This window comes from Drosophila navojoa, chromosome 2 (genome assembly GCF_054131105.1).
Source record: "Drosophila navojoa isolate 15081-1374.11 chromosome 2, UAZ_NAV_1.0, whole genome shotgun sequence".
Lineage (NCBI taxonomy): Eukaryota > Metazoa > Arthropoda > Insecta > Diptera > Drosophilidae > Drosophila > Drosophila navojoa.
The window spans coordinates 25335909-25363002 of NC_142890.1; the positions used below are offsets into that span (position 1 = coordinate 25335909).

Genomic DNA, 27094 nt, shown 5'->3' on the forward strand with positions numbered 1-27094 from the left:
ACGCCGTTGGCCAAAAATTCGAAAATTCTTTCAACTCAAATTATGAATAAATTGAAATTGAATTTGCCTGTGTTGTCGTCGTCGCCTAGAGGCAGGTAATGAGCTGGGGGGCGACAATGGGGCGGGCGTGACTGGCTTAGGTAACAACAGCGCGATAAGCATCGGCAGACAGGCCGTAAATGGGCGCCTGATTTATGCCAGTTTCTTTACTTTTTTTGTTTTTGTTTGTATATATGTATGTACATATATTGATTTCTTATCAGCTGGCTAATCTATTAATGCGCATTCCCACTTTATGCTATTTTGTCAGGCGCCTCAATCTCGCTGCGACCTGGCGGCAGTCTCTGTTCAGCGTAATTAAATTAAAATTCCTCTTACATGACAAGCCTGGCAAAAGTGTCGACACACACACACACACACTGAAGAGAGCAAAGGAGTCAACAACTGGCGCTGCCTTGAACGCTCAACGTGTTTGTGTGTGTGAGCTTATGGCAGCATCCGTGTCCGTGCTGCGTAACCATGTCCTGGACTGCCACTGACAGTGACTACATATAGAAATATACATTTATATACATATGTATACATATATGTATGTATATATATGTGTGTAGAGCTCGTTTTGTGCAAACTAAGACACGTTGTCAGCATTCATGTCACCGGCGCTGCCTGCAAGCAGGGGGTCCGAGCCAAAGTGGGGGCGAGACAATGTCTGACAGCCTTTTGAAGTGGCTTTTGCATGCAGCTAGATTTTTCATTAAAATTTACCAATTTTAATAGTTGTTGTTTTATATATACACATATATATATGTATGTATAAAGAGAGAGAGAACAGAAAATAGAAAATTCTGCAAACGCAAGTGAAAAACTTCAGCTTTTGGGATATGTGTCAAATGCAGAGCAAGGAATGCAACTCAGGATGCAGCAAGCCCTAAGTGCGACATATAATTAAAGAATGCTCAAATTAAATTGACATTAAATTCAATTTCAAAGTACACTTTAACAGTTTGATAAGCTTTAGAGATGAACTGAAACATGCCTCGGCTCGCATCGAATCCTTTTCGCATGTTTCTCAAAATTGGCGATAAGCGGCCCAAGTAATTCATGGAACTGAATTGATTGCGGCTATTTCGCCAATTATGCGGGCTCTCAATCACATCAAATTATTTTGCAAGCTGAACTGCAGCTCAAACGTGCCCTCATATTGTGAATGTGTGTGTGTGTGTGTTAATAAAATATAATTAAATGTATCGTAGCATATAACAGCATATGGCCTGGAATTAATCATTTTGTGAATTTCCATGAATCGAAAAATTTCCAATCTCTCTGATGAAGAATTTCTTAACTTTGTAATGAACTTTTCAAAAAGATGATTTTCAGATGAAGAATGTATACATGAGATATCTATCAAAACTAGTTTATTGTTATTGGCTTAAATGTTTAAGTTATCATAAAAATATACTCTTTATTGAAAATTTTCTTAACAAAAGTTTCCTTTACAAGCTAGAAAATGTACTGGATATACATATATAGATATTTTAATATAATTTAGTTTCTTAGGTAAAAGTTCTTGCCTAAAAATGATTTCTGCATAGAACTGCTCTATAAAATAAACTTAAGAAAAGAATCTAAAGAATAGAAGACAAAATTTTTGTTAAAGTTGGAGTATATATATGTATATATATGAAAAACAGTTTAAATCTGAAATCTCTAGATTTATACATGAATGTAATAAATCAAATTTTATGTTTTATGGCAAATCTGTCTTTCGGCTAGAATATAAATTTAGGTCTAGGTGTTATAGATTGAAAGAAGTGAATTCTACTAAGCCAAGTATCAGTCGTAGCTATGCCGCATAGAACCATCCTCGTGCTGCATGCCCAGTTTATTTCAGTTGAGTTCGTTTTCATTTCATTTGAGATTTCTGTTGCTTTCATTTCTTTGTGCAATCTTCGCCAGGTAGTAAATAAACAAAGCATCGAATTCAGCGCAACGTTTAAAGATACATTTATTATTTTGAAAATGCGCAAACACTTCATGATGATTACCAACTGAGCGGGCAGGAGGAGAATGAGGCGGTGGAGGAGGGGTGGGGAAGAGCTGGCAGACGCCCCCAATGGCGAGGGAGTGAAAGCAGCAGCCCGGACTGCTGCCTGGCTGACTGGCTGCTTGGGCTGTTTGGCTGCTTTGGCCGGGATGCCTGACCTCCTTACACCTCTCTTACGGAACAGCGTACAGAAATCTTTTTACGTCAGTTCTGCCTGTCTTGCTGCCTGGCATTTTCTTGCGTTGTTACCTTCAGGGTCGGGAGAGTAGCGTGCAATGCTTGGTTGCGTAGCCGCCCCTGAATGCCTCCCTTCTCCTGCCTATACCCCCATCAACATTCAGGCTGCTGTTGTTGCTGCTGCTGATGCTGCTGCTGCTGGCAATTTCCTTTGGACGAGCTGCGAAAACACACGAAACCGAAACTTTTGCGAAATACGTTAAACGCAATGCTGTCCGTCCCATTCTCAGTTTCAGCTTCGGTTTCAGTTTCAGTTCGAGTTCGAGTGCCCTTCCCCCTTGTGTCTGTCTGTTGGTCTGTCTGCCAGTTTGGTTCATCCTTCCGTTCGCCTGTCCCACTCTCAGTCAGCGCCGGAGTCAGAGTCAGACTCTGAGTCTCAGAGTCTCAGGCAGCAGTTTAGTATATAACAAGTCAGCGTCAGCTGCTACTGCTGCTCCTGCTGCTCCTGCTGCTCCTGCTCGAGCATTCGCATTCGTGCTCCTGCCAGGTCTTCTGCTCTGGTTTGGTCTGTCCGCCTGTACGCCACTTTGTCGGCTGCCTCAAATACTTCCATGTTCGTTTCACAAGTAAAACGGAAATGACAGTTCCGCAGCGAGCGCCGAACATCTTTGCAGAGCTACGTCCGCCCCCCGTCACAGTAGAAAGTGACTGAAACCTTTTCCCGCATAATAGTCTGTCAAAGTGGCTGCCAGCACCATCGCCGACTCCGGCCCCGACTCCGACTCCGACGCCGTTGTCAGTCAGCTCCAGCTGCAGCCTCCTTGTCAGCCGCGTGCTGGAACTACTTAGCACTTAGCTACGATCCCAGCCAACAGCTCAGAGCTCCCAGGCATCCATCCCTTAACCCACTTCAAGGCGAGCCCCAGAAACAAATTCAACAACAACAATTTCGCAATTTTAAGCCGCTTCGGTTTCCAACTAATTTTCTAATTATGAGCACAAAGGCGCACAGAAATCATGTCACGCTCCCTGACTGATTTATGGCCGTTGGAGAAATGTCAAATATTTGCCCGCCAATTGCTGTAGCCACCCTCGCGCCTCACGTCTATGGCTCTCTGAGTCTCCAAATATCAGCGAGCCCACGCTCTTGGCTTTTTAACTTATCCAAATCACTTGGCAAGTTTTTCTACTCGATATTTGTTTTGTTTCTTTTTCGTTTCTGTTGATTTGATTTATTTATTTATTGTTGACTCTGCTCGCCCGGCTCGGCTCTTCGACTCGAGGCAGGCGCCTCAATAATCGCCAGCCGAGCAACTGATTAGCTTAATTTTCCGGATGGTGAAACTGCCTCGATACCAATATCAAAGTTTGTTTTCATTTTTTTCTCTGCCTACGCATATTTTCAAGCCAGCAAAACAAAGAATTGAAATGCGGGAAAATGCAAATAAAAAACATATACATATATAAATAAATATATTATATATATATATATTTATCAATTGCCATTTAAGCACTAGCGTACATTTTATTTGTTATATTTTTCCATTTTATTTTATTTATTTATTTTTTTTTTTCATTTATGCATATATGAAAGTATAAGGCATTATTTATCATAAGGTTACAATTCAACTAGAAAAAAATTCAAAGTATTTATCCTTGAGAATTAATGTAAATTTATTATATATTTAGTTTTTTATGTACTTTTTAGGTACATATTTTTTCTATGTTAAGTAAAAGTTAATTGACATGCATATGGCCAGTAAAACAAATAATTTTAGAGTCAACAATAAGCCCTTTTTCAAATAAATAGTTAAATCATATGAGAAACTTTCATTGAATATAAAAACAGAAAAATATATGTGATCCAACTTTAAATCTACTTTTTTATGATATATATTTTATATTTTAATTTAATATTTATATTTAATATCTTTCAATTTTTTTATAGCATAAATAAACATATTAAATACAATGCAATAAACTGACACATTATCGATTCATACAAAAAATCTGGATTTTCCATCCATTAAGGAGTCTCTCACAAAAATATATATATTTTAAAATCTCTGCTGCCCAAAAAGGGAAACGATCAAAATAAATATTTTCCAGTTCGTAGTTTGACTGAAGTAAAAATAGTTTTTACTCAAGTTTTGTTTTCTCACGCATTGAGATGGGTCTCAGCCAACAAGAAAACACCCACATATGTTGATCCACTTAGCTAGGGTCCTAGCATGTATTAGAGTATATGTGTGTCTGTGTGTGTGTGTGAGTTGGATGATTCCCAGGGGCCAGAGCGGAGCAATGGCTTTGGCCATGGGGCACACTTCCAAGTAATTTGCAAAACTCAGACATCCGACACTTTGCTGTAGTTTGGCGACTTTGATTTATGGCCAAGAGCCTCGCTGGGGACACAATCAAACACAAATGCAGGCATAAGGAGCCAACGTCAACGACTTCAATGTCCTGCAACTGAAGTAGGCGCACACACACACACATAGAGATAGAAACACACACACACAAACAAAGGTCAGCTTGTTGTTAGCGCGATTATGGCAGCTGTTAAAGAGGCCTAGGTCAGGGGCGGGCGTATGGGAAGGGCGGGGGCAAATGGGCCAGAACAAAACACAAAACAGAAGAAAAAAACAACAATGGCCGGTTTTTGGGGTCTTCAGCCGGTGACATGCAAACCCGGCGGCTGACAGCTCTGCAGCGCTGCTCTAGCAAACAGCAACCGCAGGGGCCACAGCAAAAGATGAAACAAAAGTCCATGTTATTCTGCGAAAGAGTCAAAAAGTCAACCTCAACTTTGGCATCAACTTCGGGGCTTTAGCTTTAGCTTTAGCTCTGGCTATAGCTTCAGCTTCTCACATGCCCGAAAAGTCGCACAAAAATAATCCCAAAAACTTCTGCGCTCAAAAACATGAAAACGTTCTGCACAATGACAGAGTCGAGCAGGAGGAGCAGGAGGAAGGCAGTGGCAGGGGCAGGGGCTGGGGCAGCGGCTGCGGATGCGGAGACGTTGATCACAAAAAGGAAAATGTCAAAGTTCTCTTGCGGTCTCCGAGGTTCTTTAAATGTTCTCGGTAACAAATACATACATATATAGTTATACACATATAAATATTATATATACATATATACGCATTACTCTTATACAAAATAATTTTTTCTTTTTTCGTTTTTCTTGGAACCTTCGCTAGGGAATTTAGCACACGAGCATTTTATTTTTTTTTTGGTTCGACTGTGTTTCGTATATGTTTTGTTTTTATTTTAGATGTCTTTTCTTGTAGAGCTGTGTGCTTTATGCTTATATATGTATATATGTATAAAGTGTAGATTAAGAGCGCAGCCTTGGCCTTAGCTTGCCAGAGCCTGCGAAAAAGCAGCTCAAGTTGGGCTTTGCTCACAGGAAATGTCAATGACAGTTGATCTTCAAAATGTTTGAGAGTTGTTGTCGTTGTGTGTGTGTGTGTTGGTTCAATTAAGTAATGCTCGAATATTAAAACAAAAAATATTGAAATATTGGCTTAAATACTTAAGCTTATGTTGAAGAAATGAGTGAACTGCTTTCAGTAATAGTTGGAATACAAAAATAAATAAATATATAATTATAAAGAAGAGAGAAATCTATAAGTAAATTTTGTGGAAGCTTTTGCTTAAAATCAGTTCACTGGTTTTATTTCATTTAATCTTTTTTGAATTTATTTATTATTTCATTATTATAATTTTTTTTTCATGTGATAAGACTCAACTAAAATAAAATAAATACATTAAAAGCAAACTAAAATATTTATATAAAATATAGTAATAGCCTAACAATTTATATTTGATATTTTTCACATTCTCGATTAAATGACAACAAAATATAATAACCTTAATGAATTGCAAATATAATTTCATTAGAAATTTGATTCCATATATTTTCCTATTTATGAATTTATGAAAAGGGTTGCAATCAAAATGAAGATCTCCACTGTAAAACAAATATTGTCTTTATATATTTATGCCATACTTATAAATTTAATACAATATTCAGTGTTACGGTCTTTGAGTATATTTAAAATTCAAATATTCATTGATTATAATAAAAATCACTTTATAGAACACCGTGAGCCAAGAAACGTGTGCCATAATTTCTGCAGTTCATATGGAATGTAATAATTCAGCTTGGCCTTTAATGCACAATTTGTAGAAATTTATTAATATTTTGTCCCAGCTGCTGAGCATCGCATATGCCTGGCCCAATGCTGTTATTTTACATGCTGTAGTTTTTCTCTACATGTTTTCTCATTTGTATTTTTTGCCGGCTTTTGCTTTGTGTCACGCTTCCGCAAACATGAAAAGGAAGTGCACGTCAAAGCTTAGACACAAACCACGAACCGTAAAGGTGCAAGTGAGGCTGAAGTAACAACATTCATTGCAATTGCCACCAGCCAACTGTGTGTGTGAGTGTGTGTGTGTCTAAGTATCTGCATGCAGCAATGCGTGCCAGCGAGAATTTGTTGAACAATTTCGCTAAACTCGAGGCGAAAACTCGAATAAATTGGCTTGAAAATGAAAAGGGAAAACTTCAGGCGAGCGACGCGCAAAAGCCAGCAGAAGAAGAAGAAGAAAACGAAATAATAGCAGTAGCTGCCGCAGCGGCAAACGCACAAATTACAACAATTAAATGGCGAACAAAATAAGCCAAGCCGCAATTATCACATCACTAGCTAACCGAGTTGGGAGCTGAAGCTGCGGACCGCGGAAGGCCTCGACGGAGACGGAGACGGCGGCGGCGGCGGCGGCTTTGACTTTAATTTATGAACTGCGGCAAGTGGAACTGAGTCGAGTGGAGGGGCTGAGCCGCAGCTCTTGGAGCCGGGTGGCCACTGAAGCGCACACTCGACTGCATAGCATTCGAATCTCTCCGCCGCTTTTCACTTCACTCGAGCCGAGCAGCTGCGATTTGTAGCGGCAAATGTTGATGTGAAAAGTCCAGGTAAAAGAGAAACAAAAAAATGAAAAGAAATTATGGAAAAGGGCGTACAAAATATGCACAACAGGTGTTAGCAATTTAGATCTAATAAACATTAAAGCGAGAGACCTAGAAAAGTGGGCAACGAGTTGTCGCTCGTTGAATTGACGGCGATCCAATTTCATAATGAATTTTTTCATTCTGCTGCTGCTGTCAGCCTTCAATTGGAAAAACAAAACAGCGACAAAACTGAAAGCAAAACAACAACGAAATAACCAAAAAACAAAAAATAAAGAGAACAGAAAGAAGACAAAAAGAAGAAAAACACATGAAAATAACAGAAATAACGCACAGAGATCCAAGAATTCCCCCATGAAGAAATCCAGCTGACAGCCCTTCGCACAGAGAACCCCAAGCAAAACTTGAAACAGAATGTGGCATGATGTTTGTGTCTGCATGGTGTGTGTGTGTGTTCGTTTTATATGTATATATACATATATATAGTTATATCGAGTAAACGAAAAACAAAAACTTTTTTCCACTTGAGTAACTTAAGTGCCAATTCCTTCAAAAACAAAACAACAACAACAACAACAAGGCAGCTAAAAGCACATGAAAACCAAACGAAAACAAAAAGCGAAATAAGACGAAGAAGAAGGAGAGGAGGAAGACGTAGCGCACATGAACATTTCATTTAACAGGGAGGCGAAGCTGGGGCAAAATTCGAATACAAAAATCGATTCGACATCAAGTTGAAAGACACCAAAAAACAATTTGAAGACAACTGCAAAGTGCTGAGCAGAGCATTTACATAAGATAATAGAAGTATTATAAAGCACATCATTCCTAAATATATGCTGAAAGTCTTGCCGATATAAAACAGCCGTCTCTTCCATATGGCAACCAAATGGAACTGTGTTCATAGAATTATTGTAAATTGAACAAAATTAAATTGATTCAGTTGAATAAATTGTAATTGTAAAATTGAAGTCAATAAAAATTATTCGTAATAAAAGTAAGATTGGCGAATATATGTAAATCTGAGTAAAATATTTTTAATCTTCTGTAGCATTTAAGAGGCTTGACTTTAATAGTTTCAAGAGGTTTAAAAATATAACTTCGAATATTTAAAACAATTTCTCCAATATTAAATATTCTAAGAATTTAAAGACCGTCGGCTCCAACATAAATTTAATTTGATTATTATATAATATTAAATACACTTTTGCTGCCTTCAGAGTCTTGAAACCGAAGCTTAAGCAGCTGTGCTTGTTGTTGTGGCTCGAAATGAGAGAAATGAATAATGGCCGCTCCAAATAGCACGTCAATCTGCATTGATCAACCCATAAAAACCGACACACACACACATACACACATGTGTATAGAGAGACAGGCAAGCATTCACTCACTCACACATCATAGTTAGAACAACAACAATAGAAACGCGAAGAACGAAAGAGAGCGGCCCAAGGAACAGCGGCCATGATTTGCCGTCGGCAATTTGTGTTCCACTTTCAGCCATTGAAGAGCGTCGGCCTGGCAACGGGCTGCCATGCGAAGACTTTGAGTGGCGAATGCTAAATGCTCGTCATCATCCACCATCAGAAGGCAGTTCGAAGATACGTTCAGCAGCCATGGCTAACGCGAAACAGATGGCATGTGTGAGATGCACCCCAAAGAGCGCAAGAGATGAGCTCAAGGGAGAGAGAGCGCGCACACATAACAGCTGCGCAGGCCGAAGAGTATTTCGGCTGTAGCAAAGAGAGTGCAGAGCTATGCTCTTATCCTGTTTTACCGTTCCATGCGCTCTTCGTATGCCTACTATCTCGCTTCCACGCAACAGCTGCATAGCTTCCCGCCAATTTTGTGCCAGTGCCATGCTGCTCTGGCTGGAAAGATGCGTGCTCTCTCTCTCTCTCTCTTTGTCTGCCTCTCTTGTTTGCATTGGAAAGCACGAAACAAGTTGCCGGTACAAGGAATTCCAAAAGGAATTCCAATATCAATTTGGATTCAAATTTTTTGAATTTGCATTTGTTTTTCTCAAATATTTGATGTCAATGCCAAACTTGCGGATATTTTCGCAAAACAAAAGTGATCACTCCTGCATGGAATACATAATTGAAATTGCGGCTATTTATAGTTCAATTACATTAACATAAATTTGCTGCTGCTTCCGAAAACGGCGCCACATACAGCATTGCGATCATCAAAGGCAATCGGCAAAGCTCACACATAAGCACGCTCACTCACTCACACACGTGCACGCACGCGCGAGCCGATCTAGGTGTGTGTGAGTGTGTGTGAGTCAGCTATGCCTTTGATTGGCTATTGGCACGTTTGACCCTTTTGCAGCTAATTACTTTTTGCCATTTGCTGAGCCAATCGGGCACAACTTTTTCGCAACACTGAGAGAAATATTTTGATGCAAAATAAAATGTATTAAAATTATTAAATATAAAACTTAAATAAAATATAATAATGAATAAGGAATATTGGATTCCTAAATAAATATTAAAAAAAATCGACGTTATGGGGTGTGCCGCGACTCCTTCTGCCTATTACAAATATTTACTTTTCTCTTCCCATTTTCAATGTGTTCTGGGTATATGAATTAATTAATTGAGCCATTTGAGTTAACTTAATTTGAAACTAAATCAACATAGTATATGTTAAACATTTTCAAATAATATAATATAAAATAAATCGTTTTTGATTAGAGTTTTCGGATTTCTTCTAGAGAAAAACTGCTTTCTGCATCATATCATTTTAAATATATACTTATCAAAAGATTTATTACTGATAATAACAAAAATATTTTTTTTTAATTTTTTTAATTTATTCTTTTTCGTTTTTAATCAATCAACTATCTCAGCTCTTAATAGTTCATAATATTTAATTGATTCAACTCTTTCCAAAGTTTCTAATCTATTTTCTATATTTTACCATTCCATTAATGATATTGTTTACTCTTCTAGATTAAGTAGTGGAGAATTCCCTATGTGTATATTAGATGAACTATCGATTTCTATTTTTAAGCTAAGGCAATTAACTTGCTTCGATATTTGCTCATTCATTCTACAGTCGTAGTTATCAATCAATCAGTTGAAACCTCGCTTTGGATATAGTTATATCATATGTGTACCTTCAGGCATTTGCCTTTGCCTTAACTGTAGCCAAAGTCTCTTAGCTCTGGGCAGACAGCCGGACAACCTTCGCATTCCTTCACATCGGGGCCTCAGGCATTCGGACATTCGGGCTTCGGGTCGGGCTCGAGTGGTTCCTGTCAGTCGATTGGAGCACGTATCGATTCCAATTGGAAGTCGACAGTCGCACTTTGAGAACATTGGCGAACAGAAAATAATTAAGTTCTCAAAAGATAAAAATCATGTTGGCCGCTGATCAATTAGTAGATTTATGCAGCCCAGCGCATATTTCATCTTTTGCAGCCGCTGGCAGTGCATTGCCACGCCCCCCCGCCCTCCGCTCCAATGTCCACCCCCGCCAGACGTTGGGTAGAATGCATAAATTTACATATGAGAATGTCTGGAAATGATATTGAAGGCTGTTGAAATGCTGCAATGCAACCTGCAGAGCGGCCACAGAGACAGAGAGAGAGAGAGAGAGAGAGAGAGAGGGATAGACGAGGTACCTGGTCTGCACCTGGCTGCACCTGCCTGCCTGCTGCCCTGAAGCGTTATTGTTGCGTTGCCAGCCATCGGATCGCGTCTGGACATGCACATGCACAGACGTCAGTAACTCATTTATCGCTTAACTGGACTTGGCGAACGGAATGGAGGAGCTGTTGCCCCTTGGCTGGCAGCGATTTGGTTTCGGGCTCCGTTCTCTTCTGCCTCTGCGTCTGTTTTCTTCTTCTTATTCTTATTTTGACAACGAATTTGCATGCAGTGGAAACTGTGTTTTGAGCCTTGTTAATTTTTGACTAAAGTCCGCTGGCTAACGTGCACTGGATAAGCGCCAAGCCAAGGCAAACGAAGCCAATTCAAGCCGAGTCGCGTTGCGTTGCGTTGCGTGACTGGCCAAATGCGAGTGCTACGCATGCGCGCGCTTACAAACGCAAAGCTCAAGCAAACAGAACAACAACAGCAGCAGCAACAACAACAACAACAGTAACGACAACAAAAAAAGGAAAATGTGAAACAAGAACCAAAACAAAGTGTTCAATGTTTCCGTTTCAAATTCTATGGAACAAGACATTTGCGCACCGCCAGCCGCAGCCACAGCCACAGCCCATGTGACCAGAGCAGAACTGATTCTGGCCCAGTCCGAGTCCCAGTCCCAGTGCCTGTCTCAGTCCCAGCTCAAGTCTCGGCCTCGCTCTCAGCTCCAGACGTTCATTGTGAATGGACAGCGCGCCGACTTAGCAAACGCGTTAACAATTGTTCTGGCCATTCGTTTTTTATGCTTTTTCTTTTAGCTGTTCTTTTTGTTTTGTTTTTGGGTTAAAACAAGTTCGGCATTTTGCTTGAACAGACCGCCAGAAGTGCCCCCAGACAAATGTTTGAAAGTGCACAGTGGTCGGGTTAGAAAAAATGGGTCTAAGTATCTTACACCAACTAGATAAGCTGGGCTGTAAGTTAACGATTTTAATACATTAATTTGTTAATTATTTGTGCTTTGTTGGGATACATTTCTCTCATTAATATGTTAATGAATTCCTATAATCCTGGATTCAATATGAAGGCTGATTAATTGCCTTCTGATTGCGGTAAACTTTCAGTGCTTGGCAATCGAATCTACTAGTAAACCATTTTATTATCAGGGAAGATGAAAAGAATCACTGAAACTAAGTTAGAGATTTTAAGCTGTGATATTTATCGTAGTATAATAATATTATAAACATATGATAAGAAACTTTGAAATATTCTAAAAATTCAATTGATATAGCAAACCGAAGCCGACTTGTATATTTTTAAAAATTATTTAAAGTCCAAGTAAAGAATTTTATATCAGGTTTGAGTTTTTCTTCCTTAATTTTTTTCCACAAATAATTTAAATAAGGGGACTACAAACTTTTGTGAAAACAGAAATTAATAATAATAATAAAATTATTTTATAAATAGTATATATTCAATTTTATCTTATATTATTCAAAAAATATACTATTTTATATTTCTTTCCCTAAATTCGTTGATCTCGAAAAAATTTAATGAATGGTACAAGATTTTATCTTGCTGAAATCAATTATCATATATTATTACAATTAAAATCTTATTTATTTATTTATTTTTATTTTTTTGAAAATTTATATAATTCTATTTCTTCATTTAGCGCACCATCTTGGCTAAATATTTATTGGAGAATAACTAAATATTATGTCCCTTTCCAAATAACAGCTCAAATCTCACTCAAAGACTTCATTAACTATTCGCCAAGTGTTTAGCAATGTGAACCACTGTGCAGAGTGCCTCGCAGCTCAGCGCGCGATTGTGCCACAGATAAAGGCACTTGCGCATTACAACTGCTCGAGCTGAGCAGCCGCATCCAGCAGCTAACCAGCCGGACCAGACAACTTCAGCAACAGCAACAACAACAACAACAACACGAAGAACATGCGGAAAAAGTGCAACAGAATTAACAATTCATTTTATTGTTAAATATGCCCATGCTGCGGCTGCAGACGATTCTAAGCAGCGCTTTGGCCAGGCTAACAAGGCTTGTCTGTGGCAGCATCTGGGCTGCATGCCTCACGTAGCCCCAGGGGGCGTGAGGCGTGGGGCGGGGGCAGGCTGAGTGCAGTGGAGCTGGGCTCCGCTCATAGTTAATAATGCGATAATTTCGTTTTCATTCAAAGCAAATCGAATGGAGTCGAACGCAGCAGCGGCTACCGGATTACGACGCTGTTGCTTGTTGGCGTGTTGCAGCAACATGTTGCAAAGTGGGCAAAGCGAGCGCGAGACTGATGCATGCGCAAAATTTAAATTATGTTGTTTTGTCGCATGTTTTTCGTTTCTCATTGCCTTTTGGCCGCGCTTTGTCGTCGTCGTCGTCGTCGTCTTCGCTTCTTGTTTAAGGCCCTTAAATATTATCAATGAATAAATGAAAATGTCTTTTGTCGACGGAAAATTGTCGTGTTGTTGTTGCCGACATGCAACGGCAACAACTCTTAACGTCTTCTTTTGGCCCGGGCAGCGCTTTAAGCCGCTGTTTTATGTCACAGTCAACTGTCATTTGTACATTGAATGCGCGGACTGCCAAGCCACGAGCAGGTCTCGAGCGAGAGGGAGATGGATGGAGAGTGAGGAGCGACTTGCTGCCCGGCGATATGTTCAATTTGCATAAAATCACAGGAAGCACTTAGGATTAATAGGCCGCGCTCTGCTTGCCAAGTGGTTGGCGAGTGGCGAGTGGCGGTGGTTGAGCGGTGCATGGGTTAAGCATTTTTGCAATCGCAGCTTAACCCGAATTATCGCGGGCAATTCGAATAATTTGCTTACCTTTTGTGTGGGTTATCCATAAATTCCGCTCGAGCAGCTAATCCACAATTTGCTAATTTGATAATCCAATAAATGCGGCTGCAACGAGTCGAAGAGCAAAAGTATTTCGTTTACTATTTGTTTTCAAATTCAAAAATTCAAATTCAAATTGAAATTTCCCCTAACTAAGAAACAAACCAAAAATCTAGCGCATGCACCAAAATATGTGTAAAATATTTCGAGCCGCCCTCTAGCGGCAGGCGGCAGCAGCTGCGCATCTTCTGCGAGGCAGTTGCTAGTTCTGAAAATGTTGCTTAACCAAAACTGTGTAATAATGTCTAGAGATATTGAATAAATTATAAATAAAAAATATATTATATAATAAATTAAATATATGAAAAAAATCATTGTTACTCTTTTAATATTATTTTTAACAACATGAGCATAGTTGATTTATAAATGCATATATAAAATAATATGTACATAAATATAATGCATAAATATAATTATAAAATTGAAATGAAATTTATTAAATTAAATATTTACGTTTTATATATAATGCATATAATTTTATAAAATATAAATATAATAATAATAATTATTATATAATAATGAATTTAATAATAAAATTTTAAAAAATTTATTTTCACTTGATTTTCTGTAATAATATTTTGTATATGATGGCTTGATGGTTTGTTTAGTTTTTATACTTTTACTTCAATGTAATTATATTTTCCCTCAGTATCGTAATAATGTCAATTACAATCTCATTCTAGAACAAATTAGAGAGCAATTCAATCTTAGTTCTAATTGATTCTCCATTAATTATTTCATAATATTTATATTATTATTATTATATCTATGCCTAATTATAGCTCCGTTCATGAAATTCATTTATTGTCTCTAAAAAAAAATCAACTCAGAGCAAAGCATCCACGATCGTTTGCAATTAACAGAGCCCAAAAAGCGATCGCAGTGATTGCTCCGGCAGTTGCTCATTGCCCATTGCCCATTGCCCATGGCCCGTTGGCCGTTGGCCATTGTTAGGCCGCGAGTTCGAGCTCTGTGTCTAAACCAAGTGCATACATGTGTCACTCGAGTGGCAATGTGGTGGAGCGGCTGCCGCTTTCATATTCTCCCAGGCCAGGGCACTTCGCACTTTCGGCCAAGACTAAAGAACTGAAGAGACCTTTGAATTTGGCCAGCGAATTGCCAGCATTGAAATCGCATTATTAACGCCTGCAGAGCTCAAATTGGCAGCGTCGGCGACGGCGAGCGGCGACGACAACGCCAAGCTGGGTGTGAAAATAATCTGTTTAACGAGGGAGTCTTACAAAAGACCCCAGCCTGGTGGCAGCGACATGCAGCAAAGTGGCCGCCGCCGCAGCTGAAGCTGCAACTGTTGCAACAGCAGCAACAACAAACGAGCAACAATAATGACATTTGGCGCAAATGAATGAGAAGCGCGCTCAAATTTTGCACTCGCGAGGCTCTGCGGCTGCCTCTGCCACAAAAGGATATGACAGCAGCCAGCCTGACAGGTCGCAGCGGCAATGCCAGCAGCTCGACTATTGGCATTGGCTTTTGCCCATAGGCTGCCCTGGCCATTCCCTTCGCCTTCGCCTCGTTTCGTTTCGTTTCGGCTTAGAGCAGAAGCCACCGGGTCGTCTGGCTCGGCTCCATATGCGCACCGAGCGCTGACATTAAAAGGTGGGAAAATGTCAGCAGCTCGCGCAGGAAGCATTTATGCTCGCTGCTGGCTGAAAATGGATATCGAAATAATTGCGGCGATAACAGCGGATCCTCGAATTGCTGCTGCTGCTGTTTGTTTGTTTGCAGCCGTGGGTGCCGAAATGGGGTGATAGGGATCTGCGGATCCATTGAGAATAGTGAATGCACTGCGAAAGTGCCTAAATGCTGTTGTCTATGTGCTATAGATCTAATATCTAATAAATATTTGAGACTTTGAACTTTACACATTATTGTATTTTGATAGATCATGTTATTCCAATTATTAATTTGTAAAACCATGAAGTCAAAAAAAGATGCCTTTCATTTATTTAACTATTTATTAAATTAAGCTCTGACTACTTCAATTTGAAATGGGCTTTATAATATTGGAAATGTGCAACACCATAGATGATTGGAATAGAGTCTATCTCACTTAGGCCGAAAAAAAGACCTTTAGAGACAGGAGTTCTGAGTGCTTATATATAGCATATAGATGAGCTCCAATCGGAGGCAGCCCAAGAAAGAGAAGCAGCCTTAGTATGTGAGCAGAGGTTCGATTCGTCATCTGGCATAAAATATTTTCGCCTACCTCAACCAACTGCCATGAATTTTACAATAATTATTATTATTCTCACTGATATCATCACGCTCATTATTAGTATCATCATGATTACCATTCTCAAATGTAATTTCAATTACATTTACATGGAATAAATTTACATAGCTTACAAAGTCTCCTCCAGTACAAGTGCTAATAAATGGGTGTGGCAAAGATCTTTGAACCATAGGCCAAATACGATTCTCAGGCACTTGGCATAGCCGAAAAAGAAAGTGATTTCGTGGCGATCATGAATATATATGTGTGTATGTATATCGCGATGGCCATTAGAAATCTGTGCGCGCTCTGCCGCAGACATGCTCCAGGGCACGTAGATGATAAATACCCGACTACCCTTGGTCGGCAAGGGGCTGCAGCGATGGGCGGGGCAACGGAGGAGGAAGGCTTGTTGTTTGGCCACCTACGCGCCGAAGCCGAAGCCGAAGCCGTAGCCAAATTCATATGCATATGCGCCTGTTTGCTGTTGATTTGCGCGAAAATATTTGCCCAGCTGCGTAATTGAGCGACGAGGCCTGGGAGTCTAATGCATAGATCGATAGCTTGGGGCTGATGGATTGGATTGGCGTTGGCAGATTCCGAGGCAGCTCACGCCCAACATCAAAACATCCATAAATATTTTTGTCGTTTTCGCTACGGGTCCCCCAAAATCGAATTTATGGCACCCGCGTCGTAAGAAACCGTAAAAAGCTGCGGCGCAGCGCATCGTAAAATTAAAGGCGAAAATAGTTTTTTGGGCGCTTAACTCGCGCTCTGTGCCCAAAATACTTAATTAATTGTCACTCCAACTTCTGGGTGGCCCCTCGTCGACTCGGTTTTTGATTTATGCACAACGCGACCATCGCGCTAATCAGTCGCAATTTGCATGCGCAGTCGCAGCCCTCGAAAACATTTTACTTGTTTATTTTGTTGCTTCTTCTTCTCATTTGCAGCGTATAAAAATAGCGAATCCATCCAGCGAATTTTTCGTTAATTCAGTTGTTGTTTTTCTTCGTATTTTTCGATTCGGGTTCGACGCATTGCGATATGTGCGCACAGTTTGAGAGTCGTTGGCTTGGTGCTGCCACTCGCCGCCAGATGGAGTTTGGTGTGCGGCCATCTAGCGGATGCTGGCGCTGAAGTATGGGTATTGAGATATTATCCTGCGGTAGCTGGAGTGCTATGGTAATAGAAAAAGGACATTGCTGCGAGGAGCGTGTCTCGGCTGAAAGGCTGCCGAGGATATTTTTTGTGAGGGATATTTTAGCTGAGCTGAAAAAGGACATTCTTGTGTTCACGAAATTACCAAATGTGGAGTGTTGTCCTCTTGGGAAATTTCCTGTTCAAGTAGGGATTTAGTGAGAATGGAACATGTGAAACACCCTGTGGAATAGAACATCTTGACTATTGAGAACTAGCTAAAAAAGTGGAGGAATAATGTCTTTGAACATATCTGATATATCAGCAACTAGTCGATTAATTGATAAAAAAAGTAAATTAATTATTTTAAAATTAAATTCACCATTGAACAATAAACTTATGCAAGAGTTTCAATGAGTTTTAAAATGTTTTTTTGTTTTTAATAAATTAAAATAAAATGAAAACAATGTCTTTTCGGCAAAATTTTGATTTATGAATCTGTTTAAATAGCAATATATCAATTTTTTTTTTTTTTAATTTTTAATATGCTTGTCAAATTGCGAATATTTTTCTTTTATTTTTTGCAATTATTTAATTAAATCTTCAGTCAAACTGAAGAAGCAAACATTTAAAAATAATTAAAGATATATTTCAACTGAAACAAATCAAACGAACGCCGATTCGTTTTCTGCGTCTTCAAGTCTCATATCACGTAAACATATCTACATGCCGCCGAGTAATTCTCTAGATGTTGTGGGGACCACACAGACACATCAGAGATAAACCAAAACAAGACAACAAAAGCGCAAATACAATTTAAATAAATAATTTTAAAATAAACAAATGTGAGCAGCGAGAGACAATGGCAACAGAAACCAGCGCAAAATGTAAGGCTATAAAAATGAGCTTCCCTTTAATTTTATGTGCGCGCCGACACTTAATAAACAATAATAGTCATCATCTTCATCATCATCATAATCATCATCATCATCATCATGGTCTTCATCAACATTGACAATGGATGGGGGCAAGGAGCGGGCAAGGCAATCAAGTGCTACGCGAAGTCCAAAGAGTTGACCAACGAGATTTGCATTTTGATGGATTGCAGGCGAGAAGCCGAAAGATGTTTGCCCCGGACACGGACACGGATTCGAATTCGGACTCGGACGCGGACGCGGAGCTACCTGTAAGTCATTTTAGTGACACTATCTCAAATTTCTGTGGGCGTGGGGCGTGGCAACGCGTGTACTTTTTCACCGTGACTTGTGTGACTGGAAATTTAAATTAACCTCTGCTGGCACTCGCATTCTGTTTTGCAGCTTGGTAATTATTTTTGTTTTTTATTTTTTTGCAAAGCAAAATAAAAATATAAAAAGAAATATATATATATACAGATGTTGTTGTTTTATTTATTTTTTCCTACGCCTTTGGCTGCCAAACTGAGTTATTGTACAAATTAAAATGAACGATGTGTCGGACAGCTTTTGTTGCTTCTGTTGTTGTAGCGCCAATGAAGCGACCTCAAGCTACCCGCAACGAAAACCCAACCCCAACAGCCAGACCATGCCCAAGCCCAAACTCAAACCGAAATCCAAAATTCAAAACTCAAAAACCAAGAGCCGCTCACACATCACACGTCAAACTTGACTTTAATTTTTTCTAGCTTGTCGGACATGATGTGACTATGAGCTCCGAGCGCAGCTGAGCAGAGCCAAGCGAAGCCACGCCATGCCTCGCCATGCCATGAATCTCATCGTGTCCAGCTACGGCGTGTGATCGCGATAAGAATTAGCGCGCCATACGCAGCGGGCGAGATGAAAAGCTTTTTGTCTTTTGCCTTTTTGCCTCTTTGCCTCTTGCGGTCTGTTTGCCTTTTCGCTCATTGTGTTGTATGTGGGCTAAACGCTGTAGCTGATACCGAGCCGGAGTCTAACTGTAAGTGATTGCTTTACATGGCCATCAGCAATGTTCGCCATGGACTCGCGCGAGCGCCGCGAACTTGACTCTAGCAATGGATCCGAGCTGAACCGAACTGAACTCGGCTCTGGCGGATTATCTTTGGGCTCATCTAATCTGAATTCATAAGTCGACGTGAAAGACAATGGCGGCCATTCAGCGAGTGAGTGCGTGAGTGATTGCCGTTATGCGGCTGGGCCAGACCTCAGCGGGCTCCGTGGGTCGGCAACAGCTGACGGATGAGCAATCAAAGCTTGACCATTGTGATTTATGACCTTAAAGCTGATTCAGCGGCTCGAGGGTTTTCAAGAACAAACCACAAGCCAACTACTCATAACACATTCGATATGCATTACATAATGGATTAATTAATTTATGAAAGTACCGTTAATACATAATATATATTTATAGTAAAATAACTTACAAATTTAATATATTTCTAGTAAAATCCATGAAAGAGCAATAATAAATATAAATATAATTTATATAAAATATAAAAAATATTTTTTAATTCAATCTAATTTATCTATATATTATTTAAATAAATATATGTAAATAAATGTTTATTTACATTTAAGTACTGCAGTTAGCTACACTTATATTTTTCTGAACACCATTATTTTATATTAATAATAAATATAAATATAATTTATATAAAATATAAAAAATATTTTTTAATTCAATCTAATTTATCTATATATTATTTAAATAAATATATGTAAATAAATGTTTATTTACATTTAAGTACTGCAGTTAGCTACACTTATATTTTTCTGAACACCATTATTTATTTAGTTGGCCCTTTAAACAAACAGCTCTTATAGCAATCGAAATAATCTTAAATTTATTTATAGGCTGCACTCGGCTCGACCATTTTCAATTTCTACTCAGTTCCAATTGAGACTTGGAATTGCCATAAATTGCATGTGCGACATCTGTGCAAATGTCGCCGTGTCTGTGTGTATATGTAATGGTGTGAGAGTGTGTGGGTGTGGTTGAGTATGTGTGTGTGTGTGTGTGTAACTGAGCTGGTATAGGTGTTGGAATTGGACTTCAGTTCAGGCTGCTGAATGAAGTTAGTTCATTTAACTTCAACTTATGACGCGCCAGAAATTTGCAGACAATGTCTGACAGACTTTCGAAATATGCCACAGTTCAACTCGAGGGCAGCACTAACAGCAACAACAACATCATCAGCAATGTGTGGGTGTGTGTGTGTGTGTGTGCGGGGGGAAGTGTATGTAAATGTGCATGTAAATGTGAGCGCACTTGGTTTGAATTTTGAATGACCTTGGCATAGAGGAAATGGCAAAAAGCATTATTTAAACTTAACAAGCCGACAACTGGGAGCACACACACACACACACACACACGCCTACAAGTGCACAGGAGTGTACGTGTGTGTGTGCTAAGGGGTTGCTGGAGTTGCATGAATGAGTTAGGCATGTTTCAAGCTGCTCTGCTCCCAATTTGCCGTGCTCAATCAGAACACGGCAGCCCATTAGAGACTCAACGCTCCAGGGGTGGTGTGTGTGTGTGTGTATGAGTGTGAGTGCGTGCATGTGTGTGTGTCGCCTCTGCGTGTATTTTGCTAATTTACTAGACAGAAATACGCCTTTAACCCACCGAGCTCATTTATTATATAAAACAGCAACAACAACAGCAACATCAGCAGAAGAGCAGGAGAAGGAACAGAAACAGGAGCAGGAGCCAGAGCTGCTGCACAGGAGTTACGAGCCGTTGCAAGGACTAGACACCGGCGTATACGACTCGTGAACGAACCCCCCCTCTCCCCCTGCCAGTTCAGTCACTGTAGTCCTGAACCCTTTTCTGGCACCGGCGACACGTGTGTGGACTTGGACTCCTGTCCAAGCGCCGCAGGGTAGCAGAGCGGAAAAATCGTGTTAATTTAAAGGCAGCACAAAAACAGAGATTTCTGATGTAACCATTTATATGAGTTTATAATTACTAAAATTAGTTTTTCCGCTTTTGCGTTTCCTGCATTTCTTCTGCTGGCTGCCCTGAGCCCTGAGCATTACGTATGTGTAAGAGATATATGGCAAAGATATACATATAAGGGGTATATGGTAAGGGTTGACTGCAATATGAATCATATTTTGCCTTGTGCTGCAGCAAAAATACAGTGGAATGCCATTGGAAGTATGGGAGAGAAGCTAACGAAGAGGGAATCGAAATGCAAAGAATAAAATGAACTCATAGAGATTTATTTTACTCTAAGATATATAAGCGAAGATTTTCTTATTATACTATTTACAAATCTATTGAAAATAAAATTAATTTTATACAACCCCAAGAATTCAATTGATATTTATAAAACTAATAGAATAAGCCCGGTCGTTCGTGTGTATCACAAATATATTTTTAATCAACTGCAAGGCGAGGCACGCTTCAAATGAAACATTTCGAATGGCCAATTATCACGCCGTAACGCCATTGTTTGAGTCCATTTTCATTTTTGGTTTTACGCAAATTTTATAAAATATTTAAATGCAATTAACAGTGCCGAGGCATGAAAATCAGGAATGACAGCAACGAGGACGAGCGGGTAGAAATAAAGAGAGGGAGAGAAAAAAACTTTTGTCAAATCAAGTTCCTTCCGTTCTGGTTGCACAAAATGAAAAATCTCATATAAAATTAACCCGGCTGCCTGGCAGTGTCGACCCACCCCGTGGCTCGGCAGCATGTGTAAAAAAGAACCCCAAAGTGTCGTGGGCTGAGAGGGGTGGCAGGGGCTGGCTCGGCTGGCAGACGGAGGCTCCGTAGTCCGGACAGCGCCCGAGGCAGACAATGTGGCAACAAATTTGTATGTAAATGTATGCAAAAGTAATTAATCATAGTCGCACATGCACGCACACACACACAGACACACACACACACGCTGCGGACATTACACAGACGAAGGACACACAGGACTCGCTCCAACTTTCTGCTGCCGGGCCAAGGTGCGAGTCAACTTGTTAAGGTAAACTTAATTTTTCTGATATTTGAAGCCGGGAAAATGGAAAAACTGTTTATGGAACTCAGCTAAGGCAGCGGCTGAAGCAGCTGATATTGATATCAATGCGAGTGGTAATACGATACTGCAGCAACTGAAGCAGGCGCTGGCCCAAAGGGTGGCCAGAGAAAAGAATCAAATCCCAATTTGAGTCCTTGGCAATGGAACAACAACACGTGGCCGGGCGGCCATTTGCCCCGGCGATAAGGTTGGCGGCCATGATACCAGCGCTTAGTGCCGCTTGGCGATAGCGTCCAACAGATGCGGTTAGGTGAGAGCGAGAGAGAGAGATAGGGTGAGAGCGAGAGAGGGGTGGATAAAGTGAAGGTAAAGAGGAGAGCGCACAATGGCAGCGGCTGCAGCAACGTCGACGACGACGGTGGTGGTGGAAAATGAGAAGCAAACAGCGATGCCCTCAACAAGGCAAAGCAGAGAACACACACACACACACTGGCTAGCACATATGAGTGTGAAAGAGAGACAGAGAGAGCTGCAGTGAGAGGCACAACGGGCAATGTCGGAGTGTTTCAGCTTTTTGGTTCGCTCATAAATCATCGCTGAGACGACACCATGTTAAATTGGAACTTTTCCCATACATAAATAGAATGGGCGAAAAAATATTGTATTATATATATATGAGTGCAAGTATATATACATATTTTCCATATACATTTTGTTATATGACTATGCATTGTTTTAAAACTAGAGCTAATGGCATTAGCAGAGCTTTTCGTATAAGTCAAAGTCAAAGTTTTTTAATTAGCTTAATTTTTGATTTAAATAAAACAGTGGAGCTAGGCTGCTGAGCAAAAGGAAAACGTGACAGAAAATTAAATTTATTTAAATATATGTTAAAAATTCAACAAAATAAAAATATAACTTTAGCTAGATATATAGTCCTAAAATTATTATAAATATATAATTAAATAGCATAGATAATATTTGTATATAGAACATAAGAATTTAGCTATTCTCTTTATATACATAAATATAATAATAATATAAATAACATAATAATATTATTTATGAGTATATAGATACACATATTGTATCTTTAACAGAACTATATTTGATAGAGGCAAGGAAGAATAATTTTACATTTTTTTTTACAAATAGTTTTAGTTATGTTCTAATAGTAGCTTAAAGACTGAAGAAATGGAATATTTTCCAAACAAAAATTTTTATTTATGATCATATATTAAAATTTCATATATTAGAATAATAATCCCATAATATTCCGTTCTATAATAAGGCTGAGATCTAAAAAATGTTTTAAAAACATCACTAAATAATTTTAATAACTCGACATTTTCCATTGTAAAATTCTTTCCTTTAAAATCCCACCATTGCACAGCCAATTAACTATTTGCATTGCATAAATTAATGAAATTGTTGCACTATTTTTGAAAATACTTTTCAAAATATAATTAAAATGTGTGCAGCATTTGTATCTAAGCGCAGCAACAGCTACAAAGTTCACTCAAATACAAATGCATATGCAAATGCAATTATATATGGACAGACATGTGCAACATGCAAATGCATGTGCATATATATGTGCATATATATATAAATATGTATATATATATATATAGATAGATACTCTCTCACATAACATCTCTCTCTCTCTCTCTCTCTTTCTCTCTCTGTCTCTTTGCCTTTCACTCGTTTGTTCGTGGCCAAAAAGCCATAATTTTCCAATTAAGCGAAAATGAGCGATTTATTTGCCATGAAATCAGTGAGAATCGCCGATAAAAATCTCTTCATTCTGCTGGCCACGGCTGCAGGACCCGGCGCGCTGTTGTTGCTGTTTTTTCGCTTTGGTTGCAGAAAGTGCAACGCGAAATGTTTGCCGCCGTTGCAATTATTTATTATGCGCATGGCAATGGCCAGCGCTGGGTCTGCGGAGGTGTGTCAAGAGGCATGCGGCATGCGGCGTGGAGGCAGGAAGAGCAGCAGCAGCTGCTGCAGCAGTGGGTGGATAACTGTGTGTCTGGGCGTGTGTGTGTGTGTGTGTGTGTGTGTGTGTGTGTGTGTGTGTGTGTGTGTGTGTGGCAAGTGTGGGTGACTCTGTATGTGTGTGTGAGTGTATATGTGTCTGTGCATGCCACTTAACCCTCAGGCCAAGCGTCCACATTCGCAGTGTCAACGCGAGAGCTGCGACGGGTCGCCTCTGCTGCTGCGAGATTTCGAATTCCATGGCTGGGCCAGTGGCTGCAGTGCCGTTGTTGGTGTTGGTGTTGCTGTTGTTGTTTTATATTTCGCATTTCTGCTTTTCCGCTGAGCTTTTGTTTTGCTTCATTTTTTGCTTGTGCACAGCACAGCAGCCACAGCGGCGGCGGCAACGGCTGCAACTTCAAGTGGAAAATTGCTGAATATACGCGCGGATGTTGTTGCTTTCGTTGTTGTTGTTGTTGTTTCAGTTGTTATACCCAGCACTTGAGATGCTAGATAGGGCATGCGAGTGCATGTGTGTAGCCAGGCAGAAACAATAAAACGTATATTTATCAGATGCTATCTGGCTTTCAATTAAAATCAACCAAATGCCCACAATTTGTTGTACGAGTGCACTAGTAAAATAAATTAAGTAAGCATTATTTATACATGTATAGTAATGAAAAAAAAAAAAAAAACAAGTCCATGCATCAATCTAAAAGTTACTACATTATGTTTTATATTACAGGGTATCTTCTAAATGGATGTCTCTCTGTAGTTCTTTCATTATTTTGTACAGCATAGACATTTCGTACTTCCCACACTAGTTGACAACCCTCTGTTCGTCCGTAGGGTTGTCACCGCCCTTGAAAATCGCAACTTCAATTACAACTTGAATTGCGTGTTGCTAGCGGTGGGCTCGACTATTTAACACCTGTTAGAGCAAAAGTGTTGCCGTGCGCTAATTAAAAATGCAATCGGCAACTCAAAGGGGCAGTTGCATGTTGCATGTGGCACGTCTTGCGCGCCGCAAGTGAAATCAGCGGCAAACACCCCGTTTTGCAGTGTTTTGCAGATCCCAGCGAGCTTTGCATATTTTTGGTTGCCTAATTCAATTGTGAGCCCCAGCCAGAGTCCAAGCTCAACGTGGCCAACAGCAAAACAACAACAGCAACAACAACACCCAAACACCATCGCCGTCTGTCTTGCCTCATTTATCAACACCTTTTCATTTGCCTCTGTGTGTGTGTGTGTTTACTTCCGCTGCAGCTAAGCGTGAGAGAGAGGGAGAGAGAGGGCGGGAGCGTGTGAAGCGGGGACTCTTACACAGGTGCCAAATACAATTTGTGTGCATTTTTAATTTGTGGCGCCCGAGCAGGGATCTGACTGCGTCTCGTGTCTGCGCCTGTGCATGGAAAATATTTTCCGTGAAGTTCAAGTTGGCCGTTAAGTGTTGAAATGTTTACCGTTACTAAGTCTGTGTCTAGGTGTGTGTAGATGTGAATACATTTCTAAGGTTTTTATTACGATGCTGCACAAACAACTAAATTTAAGGTGTTGGTTGCATGTCATCATTGAGCAATATTGAAATGATCTGTATCTGTATCTGTATCTGTATCTGTATCTGTATCTGTATCTGTATCTGTATCTGTATCTGTATCTGTATCTGTATCTGTATCTGTATCTGTATCTGTATCTGTATCTGTATCTGTATCTGTATCTGTATCTGTATCTGTATCTGTATCTGTATCTGTATCTGTATCTGTATCTGTATCTGTATCTGTATCTGTATCTGTATCTGTATCTGTATCTGTATCTGTATCTGTATCTGTATCTGTATCTGTATCTGTATCTGTATCTGTATCTGTATCTGTATCTGTATCTGTATCTGTATCTGTATCTGTATCTGTATCTGTATCTGTATCTGTATCTGTATCTGTATCTGTATCTGTATCTGTATCTGTATCTGTATCTGTATCTGTATCTGTATCTGTATCTGTATCTGTATCTGTATCTGTATCTGTATCTGTATCTGTATCTGTATCTGTATCTGTATCTGTATCTGTATCTGTATCTGTATCTGTATCTGTATCTGTATCTGTATCTGTATCTGTATCTGTATCTGTATCTGTATCTGTATCTGTATCTGTATCTGTATCTGTATCTGTATCTGTATCTGTATCTGTATCTGTATCTGTATCTGTATCTGTATCTGTATCTGTATCTGTATCTGTATCTGTATCTGTATCTGTATCTGTATCTGTATCTGTATCTGTATCTGTATCTGTATCTGTATCTGTATCTGTATCTGTATCTGTATCTGTATCTGTATCTGTATCTGTATCTGTATCTGTATCTGTATCTGTATCTGTATCTGTATCTGTATCTGTATCGGTATCTGTATCTGTATCTGTATCTGTATCTGTATCTGTATCTGTATCTGTATCTGTATCTGTATCTGTATCTGTATCTGTATCTGTATCTGTATCTGTATCGGTATCTGTATCTGTATCTGTATCTGTATCTGTATCTGTATCTGTATCTGTATCTGTATCATGTATCTGTATCTGTATCTGTATCTGTATCTGTATCTGTATCTGTATCTGTATCTGTATCTGTATCTGTATCTGTATCTGTATCTGTATCTGTATCTGTATCTGTATCTGTATCTGTATCTGTATCTGTATCTGTATCTGTATCTGTATCTGTATCTGTATCTGTATCTGTATCTGTATCTGTATCTGTATCTGTATCTGTATCTGTATCTCTGTCTCTATCTCTGTCTCTGTCTCTGTCTCTCTCTCTCTCTCTCTCTCTCTCTCTCTCTCTCGCTCTTTGTCACTCACACATCCCTTCTCTTTCTTTCTATATTTAGTATGTGCGTGTTTCATCTGGAGAGTGAAGTGCATTTGCATTGGCGCCAGTTGCCGGGCTATATGAACTCGGACAGTCGATGTTACGGGCACGCACATTCAAAGGAGAAACAAAAAATAAGGGAAAACAGAAGCAGTTGCAGCTGCAGATGGCGAATCACAGCCAGAGCACCAACCAGGCGAATGTGGGGCCAGGGCCATAAATTAAACGCATTTTCCGTGTGCCCAGCAACAGC

At 39.6% G+C, this 27094-nt stretch overlaps 1 protein-coding gene across 3 annotated transcripts in view; it reads right to left on the reverse strand.

The window, feature by feature from the left end:
• Antp (homeotic protein antennapedia) overlaps positions 1–27094 on the reverse strand; it is a 125057-nt gene that overhangs the window by 76621 nt on the left and 21342 nt on the right. For all 3 annotated transcript variants that reach the window (XM_018113310.3, XM_018113308.3, XM_018113306.3), the window contains exon 2: positions 13634–13711. The gene's annotated coding sequence lies outside the window, so the exon portion shown is untranslated. The remainder of the gene's footprint in view (positions 1–13633; positions 13712–27094) is intronic.